The sequence below is a fragment of the Panonychus citri genome, unplaced genomic scaffold (assembly GCF_014898815.1).
Source record: "Panonychus citri isolate SS breed McGregor unplaced genomic scaffold, ASM1489881v1 Contig00112, whole genome shotgun sequence".
NCBI classification, from domain to species: Eukaryota; Metazoa; Arthropoda; class Arachnida; order Trombidiformes; family Tetranychidae; genus Panonychus; species Panonychus citri.
In genome coordinates this window covers 139,195-166,339 of record NW_026515517.1, presented here as the reverse complement: position 1 = coordinate 166,339, position 27,145 = coordinate 139,195, and positions in this window count along the sequence as shown.

The window sequence follows — 27,145 nt, the reverse complement described above, 5'->3', positions numbered from 1 at the left end:
TCATAATAATAATACAGCAAAGTTTACTTATTGATAATACTGATGTTATTAATAGAAAGATTTAGTTAGAGTTAGGATTGAATTATTTAATAGTTTGTATTGTTTTGGATGATTTTAGATTAGGTTACAATGTTTGAGTATAAAACGAATGCTTTGTAGACAGAGTATGGTCATTGTGGAAACACTAACCGCGCTGATCATTTATCGTGGTGTTAAACCTTTCCAGAAACGAACTTCGGCTGAATGCTCCTCCATAAGATCAAGTTGGCTTCTTATTCTGTTCATATGTTGAAGCATGTATCCTACACCTTTAGTTGTTTGTAATAATCTTGGATAGCCTTTGCATGCTTCGTAAAGATTAATGAATCGTTTCAAGTATTTAGCTGTGTAGTTTCTCTTTCCCATATCTCGGATTGCGGTTTCAATATCAAGTCCCCGATACTTATTGAGAAGCATGCCCAATACCTTACCAATACGATAAGTGAGGACTAAAGATTTTCTGTTGAGCGAATCAAATACATCTAAACCGTTTTTCAATGACGCCAATCCTTCCTCTCGTGTTCTAAAGCGTATATTGTCCTCTGAACCATCAAGCCAACCAACTGCTACCGGTTCATCAAGTGTATCAGGTAGGGAATCTTTCAATGCAGCTAGTATGGAGTCAATAGGGTTACCAATGGATGAATTTGATCCTCTCGATCTACCCTCTGCTTCTGCTTGTTGCAAAGTTACTGTTGCGAAAGCTTCATAATCTTCACCCCTTTTGAAATTGACCGATAATAGCATATCTAAAACTTCAGCGACTTGTAATCTATTAGACAAGGGAGCATATGCATCTCGCAGCCAAGCAACGCATCGACCAATATTGGATTTACATTTAAGAGCTGGAGCGAGTTTTTCTCTTTCAGTCAAAGGGAATAAGACAGGAATTGGTTCGAGATCATGAGAAGGGTCAATTTCATCTCCCTCATCTTCACCTCTTTGCTGCTCATCTTGTTGGACTTGTGGAGACTCCCCTTCTGTCCGCTGATGATGATGATGATGATGATGATGATCGAATTGAGGTTCGTTTCGACGATCGCCAGGCTGCTCGACAGTACTTGGGTTGAGTTCCTCTCTTCCAGAATGGGAGTGTTCTTGTCGGTCTCCTTCTCCGCCTTCTACCGTACGATTGTGAGTGTTTTACATTCGGCTCCATTGGAACTTCATTGGGATCATTCTCATCTCCACTGTCTCCGCTGTGGCTGTCGCTGGAACTACAACTACTACTACCACTGCTACTTCCACTGTTAGATTCAGCATCACTATCAGGGTCGGGAAGTTGTTGATGACCTGCTGCTGCTCGGAGAAAGAAGATAACGAGAGAGAGAGAGAGACAAAGAAAATAAATACATGACAACATGGGTGACTTGAGTTAGCTATATATATTCTAAACAAAAACAAACAGATATTTACCGGGAGAGGTTGGAGCCGTTGAAGATTGTGAAGATTCATCTGCTGATAGATTAGGAGATTCAAGTCTCACTCTTTTAGCAGGTATTCTTTCGTTGAATGGGTACTGACGATGTGATGATGTTAATGGATGGACAGTGGAGGTGGATGAGGTTGGAGTCATCTGTCGGGGGCTAGAGACTGTAGCCGTAATATGAGCGTGGTTAGTCGTACTAGCCGTAGTAGTAGCAGGCGAAATGAAGGAAACATTGACTTGGGCTAATGCTTCGGCGAGAATGTCTCTAGCTTGTCCAGCAGAGCTAGTGTATACAGAAGTAAGAGTCTGCTGATCTTCTTGTATGTCCATCAACTCATCAACAACTTGACTGGCTGGGACAGTTGATTGACTTGTCGTCGTCGTTGAAGAAGCCGTACGAGCCGTCATCATATTAGACATAGAAATAGAATTGGCGGGTTCGTGAAGAGCGTGGTCCATTGACATTCTTGCCATTACATCCAAAACTTCCTGTTCATCCGTATTGGTAGTGGTATATACCTGCTCAGACTGTTGTTGTGCTTGTTGAATTAGAACGGCACACGAAGAACTAATTGGATCAGCAATGATATTGGGCACTGACGATTGACCGCCAACAACAAAAACAACATTCGAGTCAGTCGTTGTTTCAGCTGTAAGATCATTCATGATGGCTGTTGAAGTCGTAGAAGACGCAGATGTTAAAGGCTGTTGTGTTTCAAGACTGGTGGTGGGTTGATCTTGATGATGATGATGATCCACTGATGGGACTGGGGTCGCAAGGAAAGGAGACGGTTGTTGTTGTCCAACGAACTCAGAAATGGGAGAGGCGGAGGAGGACTGTTGTGGTTCTAACGATTGCTGGTCTGAGATGACCTCAGGTTGAAGAATTGTCTGTCCAACTGGGTCTACTGGGAGCTGTGGGAGCTGTGTCTCATTGATCTGTTGGTTTGGGGACTGAACCTGACCTGAAGGATATTGGGGTTGTTCGGTTGTTGCCTGCTGTTGTTGTTGATTTTGAGACGGAATGGAACCAGAATCAGAAACATTGGAGGGTGATGAGGATGAGGGCAAGGAAAAAGACGGAACCTCTTGCTGCAAAGGCTGAGGGGTTTGTGAACGGACAGAAGAGTCTACCGGTAACTGCTGGGGTTGATAAGGCTGTGGTTGGTGAGACTGTGATTGGTGAGGCCGATCAGATGAAGGTTCTTGCTGTTGTTGGGATGATCCAAGAGTATTGCTATTACTTACTACACTTGCTTGACTGTTGTTGTTGTTGGTCTCTGATGGTTGATGTTGAGTCTCAGGCGATGTGATAGCACTGTTCACGGTCGACCTACCTTGAGTTCCTTGAGTCGTACCCGAAAACGCTTGATATATGCGACATGCCAATGTCTCCGAATAGTCCCACGAAGGATCGTCCCAAGAGGTAGCATGAGGGTCTGATGATGGATACTGTTGATCAATTTCCATGGTGTTGATGATGAATGAATAAGCTAATGAGCTGGTGAGAGAGAGAGAGAGACTACACTGGCACACAGAAAGTATCCAAATGGGGTCACAATAGCTGGAGCACCGTGAAATCACAAAAATTAATCCAATGGTAGTAGCACAATGATCACAGTCACCACTAGATGTCACCCAAAACGATGAGAGTAGTACCTTAATCCGAGTATAGATGGCACACAGTGTACACACACAGGAGGAAAACTGGGATGATAAAAACTATAAAACGATTGGTGAATGATGAACAAAAAAAGGAAGAAAATAAAACCAAAATAAAGCGAGCCAACCAAACCAAACGAATCGAGAAATAAGAATGAACAGATTCCAATAAAATGAGCATCTTAAATACTTCCAGAAAGCCGGATGATAACCATCACAGTCGTCTAGCAACAAACTGATCTTTTTAAGTATGTTTCTAATCTTTCAACAAGATTTTCCATATTTAAATTTATCGACTAATTGCCTGATAAATTGGGAATAAGTGGTGCTTATAAGACTTTGTGAAGTGGTCAGATTAATTGGTATTAACTTATCAAATTAATTAATCAAATGTTGATTGTCGATCAAAGGTTCTGTTTACTTTGCAAAAGTCATTTGCTAAGTAAATAGTGAAAATGATAGAGTGATAATGTTAATTAATTATAACTTATCAAATTAATTGATCAAATGTTGATTGAAGAGTGAAGGCTCTATTTACTTTGCAAAAGTCATTTGCTAAGTAAATAAAGAAACTGGCAGAAAAAAGAAAACTACTAGATTAAGTTGATTGGAATTGAATAAAGAAATAAAGTGATAGAGAGAGAGAGAGAGAGAAAGTGATTATGAGAAGTAAATATGATTAACCTTTTGCTGATTAATATTCTTGCTATTCTCCTTTTTCTTATCTTCTAGTGAGCTCCGATAACAATACTAAAATGTGTACAGATAGCGCGCCTATTTGCAAACACAAGCAAGTATAAGAATTGACAGTACAACAATCCTACGGAAGATGGCATTCAAGTAAATAACAATTTTTTGTTGAACTTTTTTTCGTATAGATGGCATAGAAAACACAGAACACTGAAGCCAAGGGAACAACATAAAGAGTGGGAATTATGAATTTTGTTTGCTCTAGCAAAATTTATCCACTTTTTGGACTAGAAAAATACAAAGTATTGAATCAAAACATGATGAAATGAGAAAAAGAGGGAAAATTAAATTTTGTTTATTCAAGCAAAATTTATCCACTTTTTAGAAAAGGAAAATACAAAGTATCGAACTAAAACAGGATGAAATGAGAAAAAGAGGGAAAATTAAATTTTGTTTACTTAAGCAAAATTTATCCACTTTTCGACTATTAAAATACAAAGTATCGAACTAAAACAGGATGAAATGAGAAAAAGAGGGAAAATTAAATTTTGTTTATTTAAGCAAAATTTATCCACTTTTCGACTATAAAAATACAAAGTATCGAACTAAAACAGGATGAAATGAGAAAAAGAGGGAAAATTAAATTTTGTTTATTTAAGCAAAATTTATCCACTTTTCGACTATAAAAATACAAAGTATCGAACTAAAACAGGATGAAATGAGAAAAAGAGGGAAAATTAAATTTTGTTTATTCAAGCAAAATTTATCCATTTTTAGAAAAGGAAAATACAAAGATTTGATCTTAAAACTGAAGAAATGGTAAAAGAGAGGGAAAATTAAATTTTGTTTACTTAAGCAAAATTTATCCATTTTCGACTATAAAAATACAAAGTATCGAACTAAAACAAATGAAATGAAAAGAGGAAAATTAAATTTTGTTTACTTAAGCAAAATTTATCCACTTTTCGACTATTAAAATACAAAGTATCGAACTAAAACAGGATGAAATGAAAAGAGGAAAATTAAATTTTGTTTACTTAAGCAAAATTTATCCATTTTTCGACTATAAAAATACAAAGTATCGAACTAAAACAAAATGAAATGAGAAAAAGAGGGAAAATTAAATTTTGTTTATTCAAGCAAAATTTATCCATTTTTAGAAAAGGAAAATACAAAGATTTGATCTTAAAACTGAAGAAATGGTAAAAAGAGAGGGAAAATTAAATTTTGTTTACTTAAGCAAAATTTATCCATTTTCGACTATAAAATACAAAGTATCGAACTAAAACAAATGAAATGAGAAAAGAGGGAAAATTAATTTTGTTTATTCACAAAATTTATCCACTTTTTAGAAAAGGAAAATACAAAGATTTGATCTTAAAACTGAAGAAATGGTAAAAGAGAAGGAAAATTAAATTTTGTTTACTTAAGCAAAATTTATCCACTTTTCGACTATAAAAATACAAAGTATCGAACTAAAACAGGATGAAATGAGAAAAAGAGGGAAAATTAAATTTTGTTTATTTAAGCAAAATTTATCCACTTTTCGACTATAAAAATACAAAGTATCGAACTAAAACAGGATGAAATGAGAAAAGAGGAAAATTAAATTTTGTTTATTTAACAAAATTTATCCACTTTTCGACTATAAAAATACAGTATCGAACTAAAACAGGATGAAATGAGAAAAAGAGGTATTAATTTTGTTTATTCACAAAATTTATCCACTTTTAGAAAAGGAAAATACATTTGATCTTAAAATGAAGAAATGGTAAAGAGGGAAAATTAAATTTTGTTTACTTAAGCAAAATTTATCCACATTTTTCAACTAGAAAAATACAAAGTATTTAACCCTCAACTAAGCAATGAGAAAGAGAAAATAGAGAAAAAGTGGATAAATTTTGTTTGTTTAAGCAAAATTTATCCACTTTCCGTCCATTGTATAATATAAATTGTATACAATGGTCAAACCGCACAGGATTAACCTGTCGTGGTTCAACCATCGTATACAATGAATATCATATACAATAGATATTCACTTTTTTCAACTAGAAAAATACAAAGTATTTAACCCTCAACTAAAAAATGATAAAAGAGAAAATAGAGAAAAAGTGGATAAATTTTGTTTGTTTAAGCAAAATTTATCCACTTTCCGTCCATTGTATAATATAAATTGTATACAATGGTCAAACCGCACAGGATTAACCTGTCGTGGTTCAACCATCGTTCACAATGAATATCATATACAATAGATATTCACTTTTTTCAACTAGAAAATACAAAGTATTTAACCCTCAACTAAAAAATGAGAAAAGAGAAAATAGAGAAAACACTTCACTTCTGAGAGAATCACTTTTTTGCGCACCGAAACCTGTTTAACGATGAAGAAACTGAAAATCTTACCGATGATACAAGCCGTACAAAGATTAACTGATTATGGATATACTGTTAAATCGTTGCGCGAAAGGTTCACGTGGTACATTTTTCAGCTGAAACGTCCATGAGACTGACTAGAGAGATTACTTCAATTTATATTGTATTTATATGTATCAATGATTATTAAATTGTTTAGACCAAATATGCTGAATTTGGGTGTTACTTCATAAAGAAATATACAATACCTTTATGTTGTAATATCTAACCACAGATGTTGATCTTTTCTGTCGACGTATAACACATTGGTGAGAGGTTTAGTCTTGAGTGAAGAGAGAAAAAATAGAGAAAAAAATGAGGAGGAAAAATGAAACTCAGATTGTGCTTGATGAGTGAGTTCATAAGTGAAAAGAGATTCTGATTATCTTGAGATGAATATCTATCAGCAGATGTCACTACTTTACATCACATCAAGAGTATATATAAAAGCAAATATTGGTGATTGATTGTGCCATTTTAATAGTATAACTGGATGAGTTTGGCCGATCTTACTCTTCCTCTACCTTTTTTTTCTGCTACTACAACTTGTACAATTGTGCCATTGAATGTGTCTCCTATCTCTATCTCTATATTTCAGCATGTTGTTTTTGTTTTGCCGACAACTCCAGTCTACTTGCCTGCCTTTACTTTGTATGAGTCATGATAATACTGTAAGTTAACAGCCTGAATGAAATATCTTGAATGCATGGTTGAAGTTTCCTTCCGCGTTTCATAAATTGTGTTCCGTGATAAAATGCTGATTACCGAAAATAAAGTAATATAAGTGAGACCAAAACCAGATAATGTTCAAAAGTAAAATAAACGTTTAATGTTATAAAAATAATGTATCAAAAGAATAAAATGTATAAAAAGCTACAAAAGTGGGTTTTTGTGTTCACAATGTAATCGAGCATGGAAAACAGGTAGAAACATATAAAAAATGGTAAAATAAAGTAAAAGTTAGTAAAAAGTAGCATGAAGTATGAAAAGTTAATATAAAGAATAAGTGAAAAAAATGTAAAGAAGTTCAAATTAAAATTTTTCCTGCCAGTAGATTATGGTTTTTGGGTCCGAACTCATAATCACACGAACACATGAAGCCAATATTGAATGCATTGTTGATGTAGGTAGCGTCGATTGCAACATCTTTGGATAGTCTCGTGCAGCCAAATAGAAAGCATGATGTCGCAATGCAGTCCGAAAAGAGAGAGTTATTTTTCGACCAGACCAAAGTTTATCGTAAGCTGACTTTTTCATGCTAGTGAAGCCAATCTTATCGAGAAATCCACCGATCTGAAATGACAACTGCAACTTATAGTTAGAAATACCATCAAGTTGTTTGCTTATTGCATCCAATTTTGCAACTTTATCATTATCGGTTTTTGTTGATGAAGCAAACTTTTCAATCGTCTCGACCAGTGAATCATATGATGAGTAGTCAGCCGTCTCTATTTTTTGCCATTTACTTATGGAAGCTTTAAGTTTTTCGAAAGCTGGCCCATCTTTGTTGATAACAGCAGATGAAGATGAGTTGATGGAAGATTCTTGAATATCATCTTCCTCATTGTTTGCCGGTTCTCTACAGAAATCAGCAAGAGTCAGTGTTTCTCGTAAATTGCAAGTAATCCAATCTTGCATCATTTTTTCCATAGATTGCTTACAATCTGCTAGTTTCTGGCTGCTATCGGACAATTGAGTTAGCAGGTCGGCAAATAGTGCTGCGGTATTCCTACGACCAGCTCCTTGTAAGGCTATCCTTTTATTCAGCCTTCTTTGTCCAAAATAACTACAGGATCTTTTGGAGTTCTTCCCACCAACAGAGGTATCGTTGTTTTTGTTGTCATCGTCGTCGTCGGTCTCATCGAGCTCGCTATCAACCAATTTTCGTTTAGTTGATTTAGCCATTGTAGTACTTTGCAGACCTTGAATTGAGTAGAAAGATAATAGAAGAAGTAAAAACATCGTAAAAGAAAAACGATTATAGAATTATTTATCTGTATCAGTTGAAATTATTGACAAACATCAATGTGTGAGTGTTATACTTACCATTAACAAGCTCTTGTTCACAACAAGATGATTCGTCGAGCGTATCATCAAGTGGTTCAATCAATGTTGTCAAGGTTGGTTGGTGTTGTACTGTGCCATTATCTGATTCCAACAAGCCATCAGTAGTAATGTGTTTTAAAGGTGGTGGTGGTGGTAAATCTGGTTATTTTAAGGGTAAAAAAACGCAAAAAGAAATCATGAAACATCAAAAATACAGTGATACAAGATAGAAGTGAAAACCTCTGTTAACATTCAGCTTTCTTGTTTATTAGTAGAATATACTTTACCTTTGTTGTTGTTGTTAACAGAACCCGTGGTATCAGGTTTATCGAACCCATCAAGTCCAATAGATTGTTGTTTGGCAACGCTCGACATATTATTTGAATATCGTAAATATCGTAAATATCTTGTATGTTAATTGTAAAAAATGAAGCGTATTCCGCGTAGAGTCGTCAAAAACGTCCAAAATCCAAAACCAAAAAGAATTGCTAAATCTGATATAAGTATACAGGTAGAAAAAAATGGAAAAAAAAGAAAAGACCAAATTAATGTAGGTAAACTTTACATGAAGGTATAATACCATGCATACAAAGCTTCCATATATATATATATATATGTGGGTATATGTACAGGTGTGTATGTATACAAATACAATGTATACAATGTTCAGGTTGATAACAGGGTTGCCCCCATCTCGGTTTGAACATTGTACACATTATATTTATATTCACAAACCTGTACATGTATATATATATGTGGGTATATGTACAGGTGTGTATGTATACAAATACAATGTATACAATGTTCAGGTTGATAACAGGGTTGCCCCCATCTCAGTTTGAACATTGTACACATTGTATTTGTACACACAAACACACACATATATATATATTGTATGCATGGTGTATGGAATATACAAATGCAACTTTACGTATGTATGATCCAACAATCAAACCATACAGGCCGCCTGTCGCGGTAAGATCATTGTATGAAGTCATATGAATGAAGTCATATGCATGCACCTATGCCATGCTTACCGGAAAATGTGATGTTGTCCGGTCGGTGTCCAATTGAAAATGACCACTGGTCAATTGATGCATGGGTATTCCACTGGGGCGTTATATATGGGGTGTGTTGCAGGGAGGGCGTGGTCAAAGGGAGGAGCCAAATATAAGCGACAGTGCTGCCAGAAGCGCGCAATTCAAATTGAAATTGACTAAACGTTAGAAATCGATAGGTATACTTATATTATATGCAAAGAAACAATTTATATGTTTGCTTTGATACTAATTCCCAATACGTGAAGGATAATTGTCATTAGTAACATTATACTAACTATCTAATAGCGCCACGAGACTACTTTTGTGAAAAAAAAATGGTATATGGAGCGAAGTTCCCATATGGCGCGTCACAACATTTACTGGTTAGTGTTGCAAATACCAGAACTGATGCTGATTAGTCATAAAGTAAGGATTTTTGGCATCAACAACATCAAAATAACTATGAAATAGCGACACAAGACTACTTTTGTGAAAAAAATGGTATATGGAGCGAAGTTCCAATATGGCGCGTCACAACATTTACTGGTTAGTGTTGCAAATACCAGAACTGATGCTGATTAGTCATAAAGTAAGGATTTTTGGCATCAACAACATCAAAATAACTATGAAATAGCGACACAAGACTACTTTTGTGAAAAAACGGTATATATGGTACGGAATTCCCATATGGCGCGTCACAACATTTCCTGATTATGGTTTCAAATACCAGAACTGATGCTAATTACCAATAAAAGAAGGATTTTTGGCATCAACAACATCAAATAAACTATCAAATGCGCCACAAGACTACTTTTGTGGCAAAAAATGGTATATGGAGCGGAGTTTCCATATGGCGCGTCACAACATTTCCTGATTATGGTTGCAAATGCCAGAACTTATGCTGATTAGTCATAAAGTAAGGATTTTTGGCATCAACAACATCAAAATAACTATGAAATAGCGACACAAGACTACTTTTGAAAAAAACGGTATATGGTACGAATCCCATATGGCGCGTCACAACATTTACTGATTATGTTTCAAATACCAGAACTGATGCTGATTAGTCAAAAGAAGGATTTTGGCATCAACAACATCAAAATAACTATCAAATGCCACAAGACTACTTTGTGGAAAAATGGTATATGGAGCGGAGTTCCATATGGCGCGTCACAACATCTGATTATGGTTGCAAATGCCAGAACTTATGCTGATTACCCATAAAGAAGGATTTTGGCATCAACAACATCAAAATAACTATCAAATAGCGACACAAGACTACTTTTGTGAAAAAAACGGTATATGGTACGGAATCCACATATGGCGCGTCACAACATTTCCTGATTATGGTTGAAAATATCAAAACTTATGCTGATTACCTATAAAGTAAGGATTTTTGGCATCAACAACATCAAACTAACTATCAAATAGCGACACAAGACTACTTTTGTGAAAAAACGGTATATGGCAGGAATTCCATATGCGCGTCACAACAATTCCTGATTATGGTTGCAAATGCCAGAACTTATGCTGATTACCCATAAAAGAAGGGTTTTTGGTATCAACAACATCAAACTAACTATCAAATAGCGACACAAGACTACTTTTGTGAAAAAACGGTATATATGGTACGGAATTCCCATATGGCGCGTCACAACATTTCCTGATTATGGTTTCAAATACCAGAACTGATGCTAATTACCAATAAAAGAAGGATTTTTGGCATCAACAGCAACACTTATCAAATGCGCCACAAGACTATTTTGTGGCAAAAAATGGTATATGGAGCGGAGTTTCCATATGGCGCGTCACAACATTTCCTGATTATGGTTGCAAATGCCAGAACTTATGCTGATTAGTCATAAAGTAAGGATTTTTGGCATCAACAACATCAAAATAACTATGAAATAGCGACACAAGACTACTTTTGTGAAAAAAATGGTATATGGATCGAAGTTCCAATATGGCGCGTCACAACATTTACTGGTTAGTGTTGCAAATACCAGAACTGATGCTGATTAGTCATAAAGTAAGGATTTTTGGAATCAACAACATCAAACTAACTATCAAATAGCGACACAAGACTACTTTTGTGAAAAAAACGGTATATGGTACGGAATCCCCATATGGCGCGTCACAACATTTCCTGATTATGGTTGAAAATATCAAAACTTATGCTGATTACCCATAAAGTAAGGATTTTTGGCATCAACAACATCAAACTAACTATCAAATAGCGACACAAGACTACTTTTGTGAAAAAACGGTATATGGTACGGAATCCATATGGCGCGTCACAACATTTCCTGATTATGGTTGAAAATGCCAGAACTTATGCTGATTACCTATAAAGTAAGGATTTTTGGCATCAACAACATCAAACTAACTATCAAATAGCGACACAAGACTACTTTTGTGAAAAAACGGTATATGGTACGGAATTCCCATATGGCGCGTCACAACATTTCCTGATTATGGTTGCAAATGCCAGAACTTATGCTGATTACCCATAAAAGAAGGGTTTTTGGTATCAACAACATCAAACTAACTATCAAATAGCGACACAAGACTACTTTTGTGAAAAAACGGTATATATGGTACGGAATTCCCATATGGCGCGTCACAACATTTCCTGATTATGGTTTCAAATACCAGAACTGATGCTAATTACCAATAAAAGAAGGATTTTTGGCATCAACAACAGCAAATAATTTATCAAATGCGCCACAAGACTACTTTTGTGGCAAACTATGGTATGGAGCGGAGTTTCCATATGCGCGTCACAACATTTCCTGATTATGCAAATGCCAGAACTTATGCTGATTAGTCATAAAGTAAGGATTTTTGGCATCAACAACATCAAAATAACTATGAAATAGCGACACAAGACTACTTTTGTGAAAAAACGGTATATGGTACGGAATCCCCATATGGCGCGTCACAACATTTCCTGATTATGGTTTCAAATACCAGAACTGATGCTAATTACCAATAAAAGAAGGATTTTTGGCATCAACAACAGCAAATAATTTATCAAATGCGCCACAAGACTACTTTTGTGGCAAAAAATGGTATATGGAGCGGAGTTTCCATATGGCGCGTCACAACATTTCCTGATTATGGTTGCAAATGCCAGAACTTATGCTGATTAGTCATAAAGTAAGGATTTTTGGCATCAACAACATCAAAATAACTATGAAATAGGACACAAGACTACTTTTGTGAAAAACGGTATATGGCATGGAATTTCCATATATGTCACAACATTTCCTGAATATGGCTGCAAATAAGAACTGATGCTAATTACCCATAAATAGGATTTTGCATAAACAAACACCATAGTGTTAGGGTTAGGTTGTGGGGTATAGGGAATCAAGGGATTGTATTGGGACTCAGGAAGGAAACCTAATCTTTTTTTTCATTTGGGGCTATAAAGCCTTGTAAGAAGTTGTTTCAGCAGGAGGAGGCAAAGCAGTTTGACACTGCCGAGCATAGAGTCAGCTATGATGCCCAACCTTGTGCTCGTTCAAAATCTTGAACGGCAGCTGCCTGCTCTACCCGTGCCTCCTCCAAAGCTTCTCTACTGTTTCTGGGCACTTCTCCTTATCATATGAGCAGTAGCCTCAGAAAACATTTTATAGAGCCAGCAAACCTTCGTGTTGCCTGATTAGCATTCTGGCTCTCTGGCAACTTTCTTTGCAATCTTAGGGTCAGGAAGACCTTAGATTTTAATTCAGCAGCAACTGCAGCTGTTCTTGCTGCTGCACGTTTTCTAGCGTTTTACGCCACTGTTTGCTTAAGTAACTTAAGGAAGTAAGAGTAAGTGAGGAGGAGGAGGAGTGAATGTGCGATGGTGAGTATCTAAATCTCAAATGAAAGCTTAACAATTGATGACTTTGTGTTGTCAAGTTGAGGTGGGTCGTTGTCAAGGGTGGGTGTACCGTTGTCAAGGGTGGGTGGGTCGTTGTCAAGGGTGGGTGTATCGTTGTGAAGGGGGGGCGTGGTCAAGGTAATGTATGGGTCAAAACACGGGGATCGTGCTGCCACAAGCGCGAAATTCAAATTTTGATCGAATCAGTTGTTAGAAAACGATATATACTTAAAGTATATTAGAAGAAAGAATATGTATGTTTGTATGATGGGTATTAACATTAACAAAAGATTTTTGGCATCAACAACATCAAATTAACTATCAAATAGCGACACAAGACTACTTTTGTGAAAAAACGGTATATATGGTACGGAATTCCCATATGGCGCGTCACAACATTTACTGATTATGGTTTCAAATACGAGAACTTATGCTGATTACCCATAAAAGAAGGTTTTTTGGCATCAACAACATCAAATCAACTATCAAAAAGCGACACAAGACTACTTTTGTGAAAAAACGGTATATGGCATGGAATTTCCATATGGCGCGTCACAACATTTCCTGATTATGGTTGCAAATACCAGAACTGATGCTAATTACCCATAAAAGAAGGTTTTTTGGCATCAACAACATCAAATTAACTATCAAATAGCGACACAAGACTACTTTTGTGAAAAACGGTATATGGTACGGAATTCCCTATGGCGCGTCACAACATTTACTGATTATGGTTTCAAATACGAACTTATGCTGATTACCCATAAAGAAGGTTTTTGGCATCAACAACATCAAATTAACTATCAAATAGCGACACAAGACTACTTTTGTGAAAAACGGTATATATGGTACGGAATTTATGGCGCGTCACAACATTTCCTGATTATGGTTGCAAATACCAGAACTGATGCTAATTACCCATAAAAGAAGGTTTTTTGGCATCAACAACATCAAATTAACTATCAAATAGCGACACAAGACTACTTTTGTGAAAAAACGGTATATATGGTACGGAATTCCCATATGGCGCGTCACAACATTTCCTGATTATGGTTGCAAATACCAGAACTGATGCTAATTACCCATAAAAGAAGGTTTTTTGGCATCAACAACATCAAATCAACTATCAAAAAGCGACACAAGACTACTTTTGTGAAAAAACGGTATATGGAGCGGAGTTTCCATATGGCGCGTCACAACATTTCCTGATTATGGTTGCAAATGCCAGAACTTATGCTGATTACCCATAAAAGAAGGTTTTTTGGCATCAACAACATCAAATTAACTATCAAATAGCGACACAAGACTACTTTTGTGAAAAAACGGTATATATGGTACGGAATTCCCATATGGCGCGTCACAACATTTACTGATTATGGTTTCAAATACGAGAACTTATGCTGATTACCCATAAAAGAAGGTTTTTTGGCATCAACAACATCAAATTAACTATCAAATAGCGACACAAGACTACTTTTGTGAAAAAACGGTATATGGCATGGAATTTCCATATGGCGCGTCACAACATTTCCTGAATATGGCTGCAAATACCAGAACTGATGCTAATTACCCATAAATAAAGGATTTTTGGCATAAACAAACACCATAGTAAGGTTAGGTTAGGTTAGGTATAGGGAATTGGGGAAGGGATTGTATTTGGGACTTCAGGGAAGGGAAACCTAATCTTTTTTTCTATTTGGGGCCATAAAGCCTTGCAAGAAGTTGCTCTTCAGCAGGAGGAGGCAAAGCAGTTTGGACACTGCCGAGCATAGAGTCAGCTATGATGCCCAACTCTTGTGCTCGTTCAAAATCTTGAACGGCAGCTGCCCGCTCTACCCGTGCCTCCTCCAAAGCCTTCTCTACTGTTTCTGGGCACTTCTCCTTATCATAAGGAGCAGTAGCCTCAGAAAACATTTTTATAGAGCCAGCAAACCTTCGTGTTGCCTGATTGGCAGCATTTCTGGCTCTCTTGGCAACTTTCTTTGCAATCTTAGGGTCAGGAAGACCCTTAGATTTTAATTCAGCAGCAACTGCAGCTGTTCTTGCTGCTGCACGTTTTCTAGCGTTTTTACGCCACTGTTTGGCCATAACTTAAGTGAAAGTAAGTAAGTAAGTGAGTAAGTGAGGGAGTGAGTGAGTGAGTGAGTGAGTGAATGTGCGATGGTGAGTATCTAAATCTCAAATGAAAGCTTAACAATTGATGACTTTGTGTTGTCAAGTTGAGGTGGGTCGTTGTCAAGGGTGGGTGTATCGTTGTCAAGGGGGGGCGTGGTCAAACCACGGAGATCGTGCTGCCACAAGCGCGAAATTCAAATTTTGATTTAATCAAACGGCAGGAAGCGAGTGTAAGTGTCTTGCATTGTAACACATCCCTAAAGAATTATATATTTAAAGAAAGGTTTTTATCAGAATAGCTACCAGTTACTATTTGTTTTCTTGTGGAGTAAAATATCAAAAATTTCCATATGAATTCTTGCTTTTACTAAATACAGTGTATGTACTTGTATACGAGTAACAAAAGTAAAGTGGATCTTTCTGTATAAAGAACAGTGCAATAGCACCCTGGTCAGCATTCATTTCTAGTATGCAGTACAAATGTTGTATGTTTTCATTTTACAACAGTGAAAATAGTTAACAGATAGTTAAGAACAAGTATACTGAGCGACACATATAAAGTTGACCATTTTTCAGTAAGAAATCTACATACGCCCCATGTGAATTGAGGATATCAGCATCTCAGATCAGTCAAAACATGCATTCTGTAGTAAGATAGTATATAATTTTACATTTCTAGTAGTACAAACAGTTATCAGATAGTTCAGAGAGAGTATAATAGAAACCACACATGTGATTGACCATTTTTAATAAGAAATCTACATACGCCCCATATAAGTTGATGTCAGATCAGTCAGAACATGCATTTTGTAGTAAGATAGTATATAATTTATCATTTCTAGTAGTACAAACAGTTATCAGATAGTTCAGAGAGAGTATAATAGAAACCACACAGTTAGTTGACCATTTTTCAGTAAGAAATCTACATACGCCCCATATAAATTGATGTCAGATCAGTCAAAACATGTATTCTGTAGTAAGATAGTATATCAGTCTACCATTTTCAGACGTAATAAAGGTTATCAGATAGTTTAGAGAGAGTCTAATAGAAGCCACACATGTAGTTGACCATTTTTAATAAGAAATCTACATACGCCCCATGTGCATTGAGGATATCAGTATCTCAGATCAGTAAAAACATGCATTCTGTAGTAAGATAGTATATAATTTTATCATTTCTAGTAGTACAAACAGTTATCAGATAGTTGGGAGAGAGTATAATAATAGCAACACATGTAGTTGACCATTTTTGATACGAAATCTACAAACGCCCCATATAAATTGGGAATATCAGTATTTCAGATCAGTCAAAACATGCATTGCGTAGTAAGATAGTATAAAATTTTATCATTTCTAGTAGTACAAACAGTTATCAGATAGTTGGGAGAGAGTATAATAGAAGCCACACATGTAGTTGACCATTTTAATAAGAAATCTACATACGCCCCATATAAATTGATGTCAGATCAGTCAAAACATGCATTCTGTAGTAAGATAGTATATCAGTCTACCATTTTCAGACGTAATAAAGGTTATCAGATAGTTTAGAGAGAGTATAATAGAAGCCACACATGTAGTTGACCATTTTAATAAGAAATCTACATACGCCCCATATAAATTGATGTCAGATCAGTCAAAACATGCATTCTGTAGTAAGATAGTATATAATTTTATCATTTCTAGTAGTACAAACAGTTATCAGATAGTTAGACGAAAGTATAATGCAAGCCACACATGTAGTTGACCATTTTTAATAAGAAATCTACATACGCCCCATATAAATTGATGTCAGATCAGTCGAAACATGCATTCTGTAGTAAGATAGTATATCAGTTTACCATTTTCAGACGTATAAAAGGTTATCAGATAGTTACGAGAGAGTATAATAGAAGCCACACATGTAGTTGACCATTTTTCAGTAAGGAATCTACAAACTAGCTTTGATTATCGGAGTATCATCAGCCCAGATCAGTCAAAACATTCATTTTGTAGTAAGACAGTTTATCATTCTGTCAGTTCCAGTTAGCGTAAAACGGTATCAGATAGTTTAGAGAAATTGCAATGAAAGACACACATTGAATTACAATGCAATACTAAGATTCTTAGTCTTCAGTGAATCCAATTCTCTCAATCAACCAGAATTTTATTTGTTATTGTTTCTTTTCGATTTTACTTTGTGATACAACACTTGTCTTTTAATTGTTTGCATCACCAGGCATCAACAGGCAACATCTTGAACATCTTCTTTCATTATTTCGGTAACAAGTGATTAGGTCGACATAAAATGATGTTAATTTTGATTCTAAAAGCTAATCAGCTATTCATTGTCTGTACTATCTGCCTTTTCAGCATTCAGACACAGTTGATGGATTGCTTGTCTCAATGAGTATGTTCAATATTCCCATAGTTCTCATAATCACTTGCTACCTAATTTTTTTAGAGGAAACATTCAACACAATTCGTGCTATAACCTCAACTGCCAACGTGTGAGCCTCAATGATTTGATTCCCATTGTCCCCATGGATTGGAATGGGATATGTGTTTTCCGAGTTGACTCTCGACCAGCTGATGGTGGTGATGTTAATCGTTGGGGTAGTTTCATCTTGATTTGTGGTGATGAAGCCATTGTTATCAGGTTTGTCTCCATTTTTGTGCAACTTGAACACTCAAAATTGCTTCACGACTATGGGTCATGAACAAAGTGAAAAAAGCGATAGAAAATAAGCAATCAATATAATATTCATCTTCCTTATTACCTGAATCAAAATGACACTTTCTCTCGATGTGAACGTTTAAGAAATAGAAAATGATCTACATTTGAAAGCGTTATCATGCTACGTTCGTAGCCCATTCATGCTCACTGTGTTGTTCAGATAAAGTCTCAACTTGATATGCGGCAATTAGAATTAAACAATTAATGCTTGACGATCAAGACATGGCATTGGCCTTGCCAGACCGTGAATGATAAACAACCAATAAAGTCAAACTTTGTTTAATAATCTCTTATTATATTGACAGTCAATCGAGAGTAAGGCTGCAGATTAATAAATGCAATTAGGACATTGATCACCTGAATTGTTGAGAAAGAGAATCTGAACTTTTGCTTCCAATTTCCTTGATTGTTGTACTCAGAATTTGTTAACCAAAATTTATTCAAGTCTTTGAAAATCAACTTGTGAACTTAAGCAAACCAAACATAAGCAAATCTAAGGTTAAAGCAATATATTGGACTTACTGTCCATCTTTATAATGTTTCTCTTACGTATTGGTTACAATTGAGTATGGCAGAAATGCTTACATTCTGTTTGTTATGGGTGATTCCACCAATTATTATGAAAATACTATTACATAATTAAGTCGCAATAAATGTAATTTCTGCTTGAGTGAACTCTTTCTCAACACGGTTTGTTGCTTTCAATTTACTGGTGAAGTTGATTTGAAGAAAAATATTACATTTAATACAAGAGTATTTTGTTTGTCAAAGTGATCTAATGTGTAACACGTGAGTTTCTCAATAGCCATAAGTGCTGCTCCGTCTTTTCCATCTTCCCTTTTGATTGGCATCATTGTTTATGATTGCAAGTCATCGTAGGGTAATTTGTCAGTGAGAGTATCGAGTTTTCCACATTAGTCAATTTCCATTGGCTCATACTCCGGTTTTCTGTCAGATTCTTTTTCTTGTTGATTGGTAATAACTGTTCCTGTTTTTAATCCTAACATGAAGACACGAATGAGGCTCGCTATCTCGTTTGGGTTTTGTCCATTTTTGTAACATTGAGCTATTTGAGACAGAAATTCAAGGCAAATTTGTCCTAAGTCCATAGTCTCTTTAATCTTACCAAATAGATAAATGCAATTTCCTCGTCACATTGAACGGTTGATCGTCATGAGAATCTTAAACGCTAATAAGTTATCTTTATCATAAAAGCGAATCAGAAGCCGATCAGGTTGGCTATACAATGGCCACAAAAGCTTGTTTTAATGTTCGTGAGTTCATTGCCTTCTGGAGATGAATGACTTTGTATGAGACTATGAACTTGAGACTACCTCCCGAAATTGGTGTCATCAATCATTTTCTATTCATAGTGTTAGGTTAATAATCTAGCAACATCATCACGAAAACAAGATGATCAATGGAACTCTTGTGACCTGCTGTCACTTTCGTAAGACCTGTGGTCGTCATGTTCCTGTCATTGTTTGGGTTATACGACAGCTAATTGATAAATAGGCGACTCTCAAGGGTGCATCTATTCGCAAATGGTACATGTCCTTTTCCTGTCAATCATCAAATCATTTTCGTCGTATTGAACTGGTCTCCATAAGAACTCCACAAATGAATACTAATTACAAATGAATACTAATACTTAACTTTATTTACTTTACAAATTACTTTTGGAAAGTAAATTAAGAATAAGATAGCAATGCATGGAAAGAAAATGAGAAAAATGAAACTCAAACTGTCGTTGATGACAAACCTCATAAATGGAAAGAGATTCTGATTCTGATTCTTCTCGTGAAATTGATGTCATCAAGAATGTTAACGAACTCGTTCAATACGTCAACGACGATGACGACGATGACGCCAAAAGCAGATGATTGGCTTGGTTAACAATGTTCCAACGTAGAAAGAGTTCTGCCAATCATCTGCTTTTGTCGATCTCTTTCCACGTTGGAACATTGAACAATCATTGTTTAATTGATTGCTTTTTATTAGGCGGTGGGGTACCATGTACCATTCGCGACCCATAAGAATGCAGAGAAAATGCAGAGAAAAATGAAACGCAGATTGTCATTTTTCATAGAAAAATCTACAAATTATCAATGTTTCATTTGTATATATGAAATTTTTGAACTAATTATCATTCAGATGGATGCATACATTTTAGAAAAGGAGAGTATCCATTGAAGAGAATAACATTAAACTTTATTTGATCAAAAATTAAAATAAAAATAGAAAATATTTGATTTAATATCTAATGTTTATTTGAATCGACTAGCGATCATAAAATCCATTTACATGTGAAATATTTCGCCATGTGTTCGACTGGAAATAGAAGTAAAAAGTGTTTTGGTAGTACTTTCTTTTTTACATTCCATGCATGTTAAATCCAAAATTGGTCCAAAAAAGTTCATTGAATTTTTCTATAAAAGATTAAAAGTAAATGGTTTGATTAATTATAAATCGCTAATAGAATAAATATTAGTATAATAAATTTTTCGATAATTTGACAACTTACCCAAGTTCAATCTTTGCTTACTGAGTCCAGTTTCCTTCTCATGCAAGTGGCCATCCGATTGATTAGAACTCACTTCACCTTCCAATGAAGACACGAGCTCATCACGTACCACGATGGTAGCCAAATCAATTTCTTTATCTTAAAGTTTGTAAGGGACAAAATCTGTAGAGTAATTTCCGCTTACAAAGACAAATGAACGCAGGAGATTTATGGTGGGAAGTTCTGGCCGAATTGAGGCAAATGTGATTCTCAACAGCGAACTTTCAATGCGATTCCATTTTGCATATTATACAAATGACAGGATGTTCTGAAAAGTGTTTTGATTTTACTTTCTTTTTGCATTCCATGCATGTTAAATTCAAAGTTGTTACAAGTTGATTAAATTTTTCTATTAATGAATTAAAAGTAAATGGTGAGATTAATTATGAATCGTTATCAATAAACCTTTCGATATAAATTGACAACTTACTTAAGGTCAATCTTTGCTTACTGAGTCCATTTTTCTTCTCATAAAAGTGGTCATTTGGTTGATTGGAACTCACTCCAACTACCGATGGAGACAAGAGCTCATCACGATTTACGATGGTACTCAAATCAATTTCTTTATCTTTAATGCTGTAAGGGACAAAATCTGTAGAGTAAACAAAATCGTTAGAAGCTTGAATTTCATGAGATATTAGAATTTAAGGTATACCTATACCAGCACAAAAGTGGATGTAACCACGGTCGTCATCATAGTCGGTTGTTTTTTTTAAGCCCATTTTTCAAAAATTTTCAAAAAACTAACAAAACTAAACGAAAACACGCCTTCAAATGATTAAAAAATTTGCCGATAGAGGCACTGATCATGATAGATGATCATGAATTTACTGTGAATTGAACAACAATGAATCTTCTCAGTTCATTCACAACAAAATGTACCGAATTGTTTGTTTAATTGAGTTTTATTGTTGTTATCGAGTTCGTTTTCACTTATTTGGTCTGTTATTCTGATTTTCGTTCAACTTTGGCGGTGTGAAAATCCACCACTACACCGATTCAAACGAATGATTCAACTACGGATGTTAAACCCTTTTTCGATATTCTTGATCAATTTCCTTTTACTAGGCTAATCCAGTTCCTGACAGAGACAATTAAGTCATTTCCTCGTAACTCATGATTTCCAAATATGTACCTACGCTTATCCTTGAAAGTGAACAGAGATTCAGAATCCGCTAGAAACAACTTGTTATTTGTAGTTATCTGGTTTCTTTCACTTAAAATTTGATTCATTTAGCTAATTAACTTTGGTTGTAATTATCATAGTTTTTACTTTCATGAGTTTCAATTCCAGAAGTTCTGTCATCGCAATATAATATATTTGTTTTGGCATCGATGGTTTCACAGAGAATTCGAGCAATCGAATTATAATTAGTTTAAAATGATTTATAATCTCATGTGAACAGACCAGTTGATCCATAAACTTTTCAGGAAAACTATGTGAATGCTATTGAATCTCTTAATTCACAAAATTAATACGAGTGTAAATTTGATTATTGTAACTCTGAAAAGATGATCAATTTAAGATTACAAATATAAAGGGTGTAGCACTTAAGTTAAAAAATGGGAGGTATAAGAAAAGGTCAATCTTACCTGAATTTGATGATTATGAAGATGATTAAAAGATGAAAATGTAAACAATAACAATTAGATTCGATACAATCGATCGATTGATTTATAAATAAAAACAATTTAATGTTTTTGTTTTTGAGTATATCAGGTCAATCGAAACATTTGTACATAAGAAATTCGTGGACTTATCATTCAGATGGATAAATACATTTTAGAAAAGGAGATGATCCATCGAAGAGCATAACATAAAACTTGATTTGATCAAAAATTAAAATAGAAATAAAAAAGGATATTTAATATCTAATGTTCACTTAAATCGACCAGCGATCATAAAATGCATTTACACGTGAAATGTTTAGCCAACGCCATATGTTCGACTGGAAATAGAAACAAAACTCATATTAGTAAAAATTGTCGATAAATTCTGTTGGAATTTTCTTACCTAATTTATCAGCCTCAGTAAATTTCCGCTTACAAAGACAGATGAACGCAGGAGATTTATGGGGGGAAGTTCTGGCCGAATGGAGGCAAATGTGATTCTCAACAGTGAACTTGCAATGCGTTTTCATTTTGCATATTTGACAAACGACAGGCTTTTCTGAAAAGTGTTTTGGTAGACCTTTCTTTTTACATTCCATGCATGTTAAATTCAAAGTCGTTACAAGTTCATTAAATTTTTCTATTAATAGATAAAAGTAAATGGTGAGATTAATTATAAATCGCTAAGCAAGAAATCTGATGATAATTTGACAACTTACTCAAGGGCAATCTTTTCTTACTGGGTCCATTTTTCTTCTCATAAAAGTGGCCATTTGGTTGATTTGGTTGATTCACTTCACTTACCGATGAAGACAAGAGCTCATCACGATTAACGATGGTACTCAAATCAATTTCTTTATCTTTAATTCTGTAAGGGACAAAATCTGTAGAGATAACAAAATCATTAGAAGCTTGAATTTCTTGAGATATTAGAATTTAAGGTACGGTCTTACCTATACCTGCACAAAAGTGGATGTAACCACTGTCGTGATCATAGTCGGCTGCTTTTTTTAAGCCCATTTTTCAAAAATTTTCAAAAAACTAACAAAACTAAACGGAAACACGCCTTCAAAAAACAAAATCAAATGCAAACAAATTTTGCCGATAGAGGCACTAACAGCCGAGATATTGAGAAAAAGTGGTTCCCTCTTTGATCCTGTTGACTTAATAGAACTCACTTTGTTGATAATTGGATGGATTTCCATGATCAGCAATCAGGTGCTCAACCTTTTCGATTTAATTAATAAAGGTTAAGGTACACCGAAAACAACTGAAAGTAGATCCAATTTTAACGTGCTCATTAATATGATCCACGAGAATTACGGATAATTCATCCAATGAATCAAACATGACGAGTTTCAAACAAACTGGACAAAGAATACTTTTCGACTCGAAGTGATACTGAAAAATAGAGATTCATATTAGAGAACGTGGAATGAAATGGTTGATAAACGACGCAAATGAACTTTACTTTATCAAAATGTATTAGAACATGTTCTGAAAAGTGTTTTGGTTTTACTTTCTTTTTACATTCCATACATGTTAAATTCAAAGTTGTTACAAGTTGATTAAATTTTTCTATTAATAGATTAAAAGTAAATGGTGAGATTAATTATGAATCGTTATCAATAAACCTTTCGATATAAATTGACAACTTACTTAAGGTCAATCTTTGCTTACTGAGTCCATTTTTCTTCTCATAAAAGTGGTCATTTGGTTGATTGGAACTCACTCCAACTACCGATGGAGACAAGAGCTCATCACGATTTACGATGGTACTCAAATCAATTTCTTTATCTTTAATGCTGTAAGGGACAAAATCTGTAGAGTAAACAAAATCGTTAGAAGCTTGAATTTCATGAGATATTAGAATTTAAGGTATACCTATACCAGCACAAAAGTGGATGTAACCACGGTCGTCATCATAGTCGGTTGTTTTTTTGAGCACATTTTTCAAAAACTTTCAAAAAACTAACAAAACTAAACGAAAACACGCCTTCCAATGATTAAAAATTTACCGATAGAGGCACTAATTGAATTTCATGAGATATTATAATTTGGGGTACGGTCTCACCTATACCAGCACAAAAGTGGTCGTAATCATAGTCGGTTGTTTTAAGCCCATTTTTCAAAATTTTTCGAAAAACTAACAAAACTGAACGAAAGCGCGCCTTCAAGTGCAAAAAAATGCTGCCCATAGAGGCACTAATAGAGGCACTAACATAAAAATTGTTTTGATCAAAAATTAAAATAGAAATAGAAAAGGATATTTAATATCTAATGTTTGAATTTGAATCAACCAGTGATCATAAAATGCATTCACGAGTGGAATGTTTCGCCAGAGCCATGTGTTCGACTGGAAGTAGAAACAATTGCAACAATGCATTTCTTCCGGAGGTCAAATCTTTGAAGCAATGACTACAAAGGATACAAATTAAAGAGCAGTTCGAAAATGGATTAATAAGATGTTCAATTATGGCAATTATTTGATTGATTAGAGCTCACTTTACTTGCCAATGGTGACGAGAACACCACCTCTATTTACGATGGTACTCAAAACAATTTCTTTAACTTTAAGTCTGTGAGTGATGCGTTCAGAATCTGTAGAGTAAACAAAATCGTTAAAAATTCACTTTTATAAGTTAGTAGAATGCATAAGAGGTGCGCCCTTACCAAGACCAACACAAAAGTGGATGTGTGCACGTGCAATCCATTTTTGGCACACAATTTGCACAAAAGGTTTGTTTTTGAAGATTTTGTTGGTGGGAAGTTTTGGCCGAATGGAGACAAATGTGATTCTCAACAGCAAACTTGCAATAAGATGCAATTTTCGTTTGTATATTCGACAAGCGCCAGGATTTTCTGAAAAGTGTTTTGGTAGTAATTTTCTTTTTACATTCCATGCATGTTAAATTCAAAGTTGTTACAAGTTGATTAAATTTATCTAGTAAAAGTAAATGATGATGAGATTAATTATAAATCGCTAATCACTAAACCTGTCGATAATTTGATAACTAACTCAAGCTAAATCTTTGATTATTGACAATTGAGTTCATTTTTCTTCTAGAAAAGCTCTTGCCCTTTGGTTGATTTGCATTCACTTTAACTTGCCGATAGAGACGCTAGCTCTTCAAGATTAACAATGGTATTCAAATTAGTTTCTTTAAGTCTGTAAGGGATGAATTCAAAATCTGTAGAGTAAACAAAATGGGTGCAAGCTTGAATTTTATGAGATATTATAATGTATCTTATGTGCAGACTTACCAGGACCAACACAAAAGCTAATGTAAGCACGTTGATCAGGTTAGGTCGGTTGTTAAATCCTATAATTTTTTCTTTCAACCCATTTTTGGAACAAAATTTACAGTAACTAACCAAACCTACAAAGAAAACACTAAACACCGAGATATTCAAAAAGAAACTGGTTCACTTTTTGATTCGGTTGATCGTATGTAACGCACTTTGTTAATAATTGCATACATTGGCATAATCAGCAATCAGAATCATCATTTAATTACTTCAAATTTTTTCAAAAAGTTTTTTAACCTCGATTCTCTCAATGATACAATTTCGATCCAGTAAATCAGTAGCTAGATGAATATTGAATGTTCCAGAACGAAGTGTATGGTACCTAACCGTACTTTTACATTCATTTTAATGCGTACAATACTTCAATTTCATAGACTGAATGCTAGCAAAAAAAGCTCCGTCGATGCATGTTTATTTTTGTCAGTTAACTTTTTTGAATATACTTCGTGAAAACTGTTTTACCCATTTTTTGGGCTTGTCAAAAGAATCTAAATTCTTTTTCATCAAGAAATATACTGGGACCTCTATGGTGATCAGCAGTGTATAATATCAATCCAGACCAGTCTAAATATTCATTTGGTAGCTGGTTAGGTAGTATAGTATGCTTTAATGTAAGCAACAGTTGAGTCATTACATTCGTCAGTGCCAAGGTTTGTAAAATGATGGCAGGCATTACATTTCCGTGATGAAAAAAGCACAACGTACATACTTTATACGGTTGTAATGCTATATAATGTATATAGGACTATTCAGCTATCGCAGAAGATCGTTATCATTTTATTTGCCTATTAACAGCTGTAATTGGTAATTGGTGATTATCCGCCACGGTTGTCAGCACTTGTTTTGGTTCAAGCGTGAGTATATAAAGAATTGATATGTGTGATTGTCTTTTACAAAACGAATTTGTTACCAATCAAGCAATATAATTTATATATCTATAGATTTCAACAATGGAAAGAGTAAATTTCATACCGATAAAAAAATCAACCATTTTAGAGAACAGTTACATAAAAGTTGTTAAATTTTTTTTCCGTGAAAGGTTTTCGTGTATTGGATACATATTGCAAAGCGCTTATTCTGTCAATCATCCAAAACAGTGTCACCCAGAGCTTGATCTTAACATTGTTAAAAAAACATTACGCGAAAAAAACCGACTATTCCTTGTAGAAAAGCAGGGTGTATAGGTGTGTTCCCAAATGAAGAGCTTTACGAAGAGCGCAGTTGTCACCCTCATTCAAGTTTCGATTTTACAGATTGTTCATCAAATGCTGTTCCATCAACATCTCCAGAGCCAGAGCAACGAGAAATCAACAGCTCCCAACAGATGTTAACGACAGTATGTGCAGACATAACAAGGACAACCGCTAAATTGGAGCCGCCATTAAAGAAACAGTTGCAGGTAATACAGAGGAGAAATGAGTACCCGAGAAAATCGAAAACTGCTTGTTATGCTCACCTTGCATATTGCATTAATCAACGTATAATATAATTTAAATGCATGATTACGTTTCAATGATTTCAGGAACCCTGTGGCCTTCATCGGACAATCATCTACATTCATATATATATATATATATATATGAATAATCAATGATGATGCATTACCATAATAATAATAATATAGATGTATTAATAGTTGAATTGA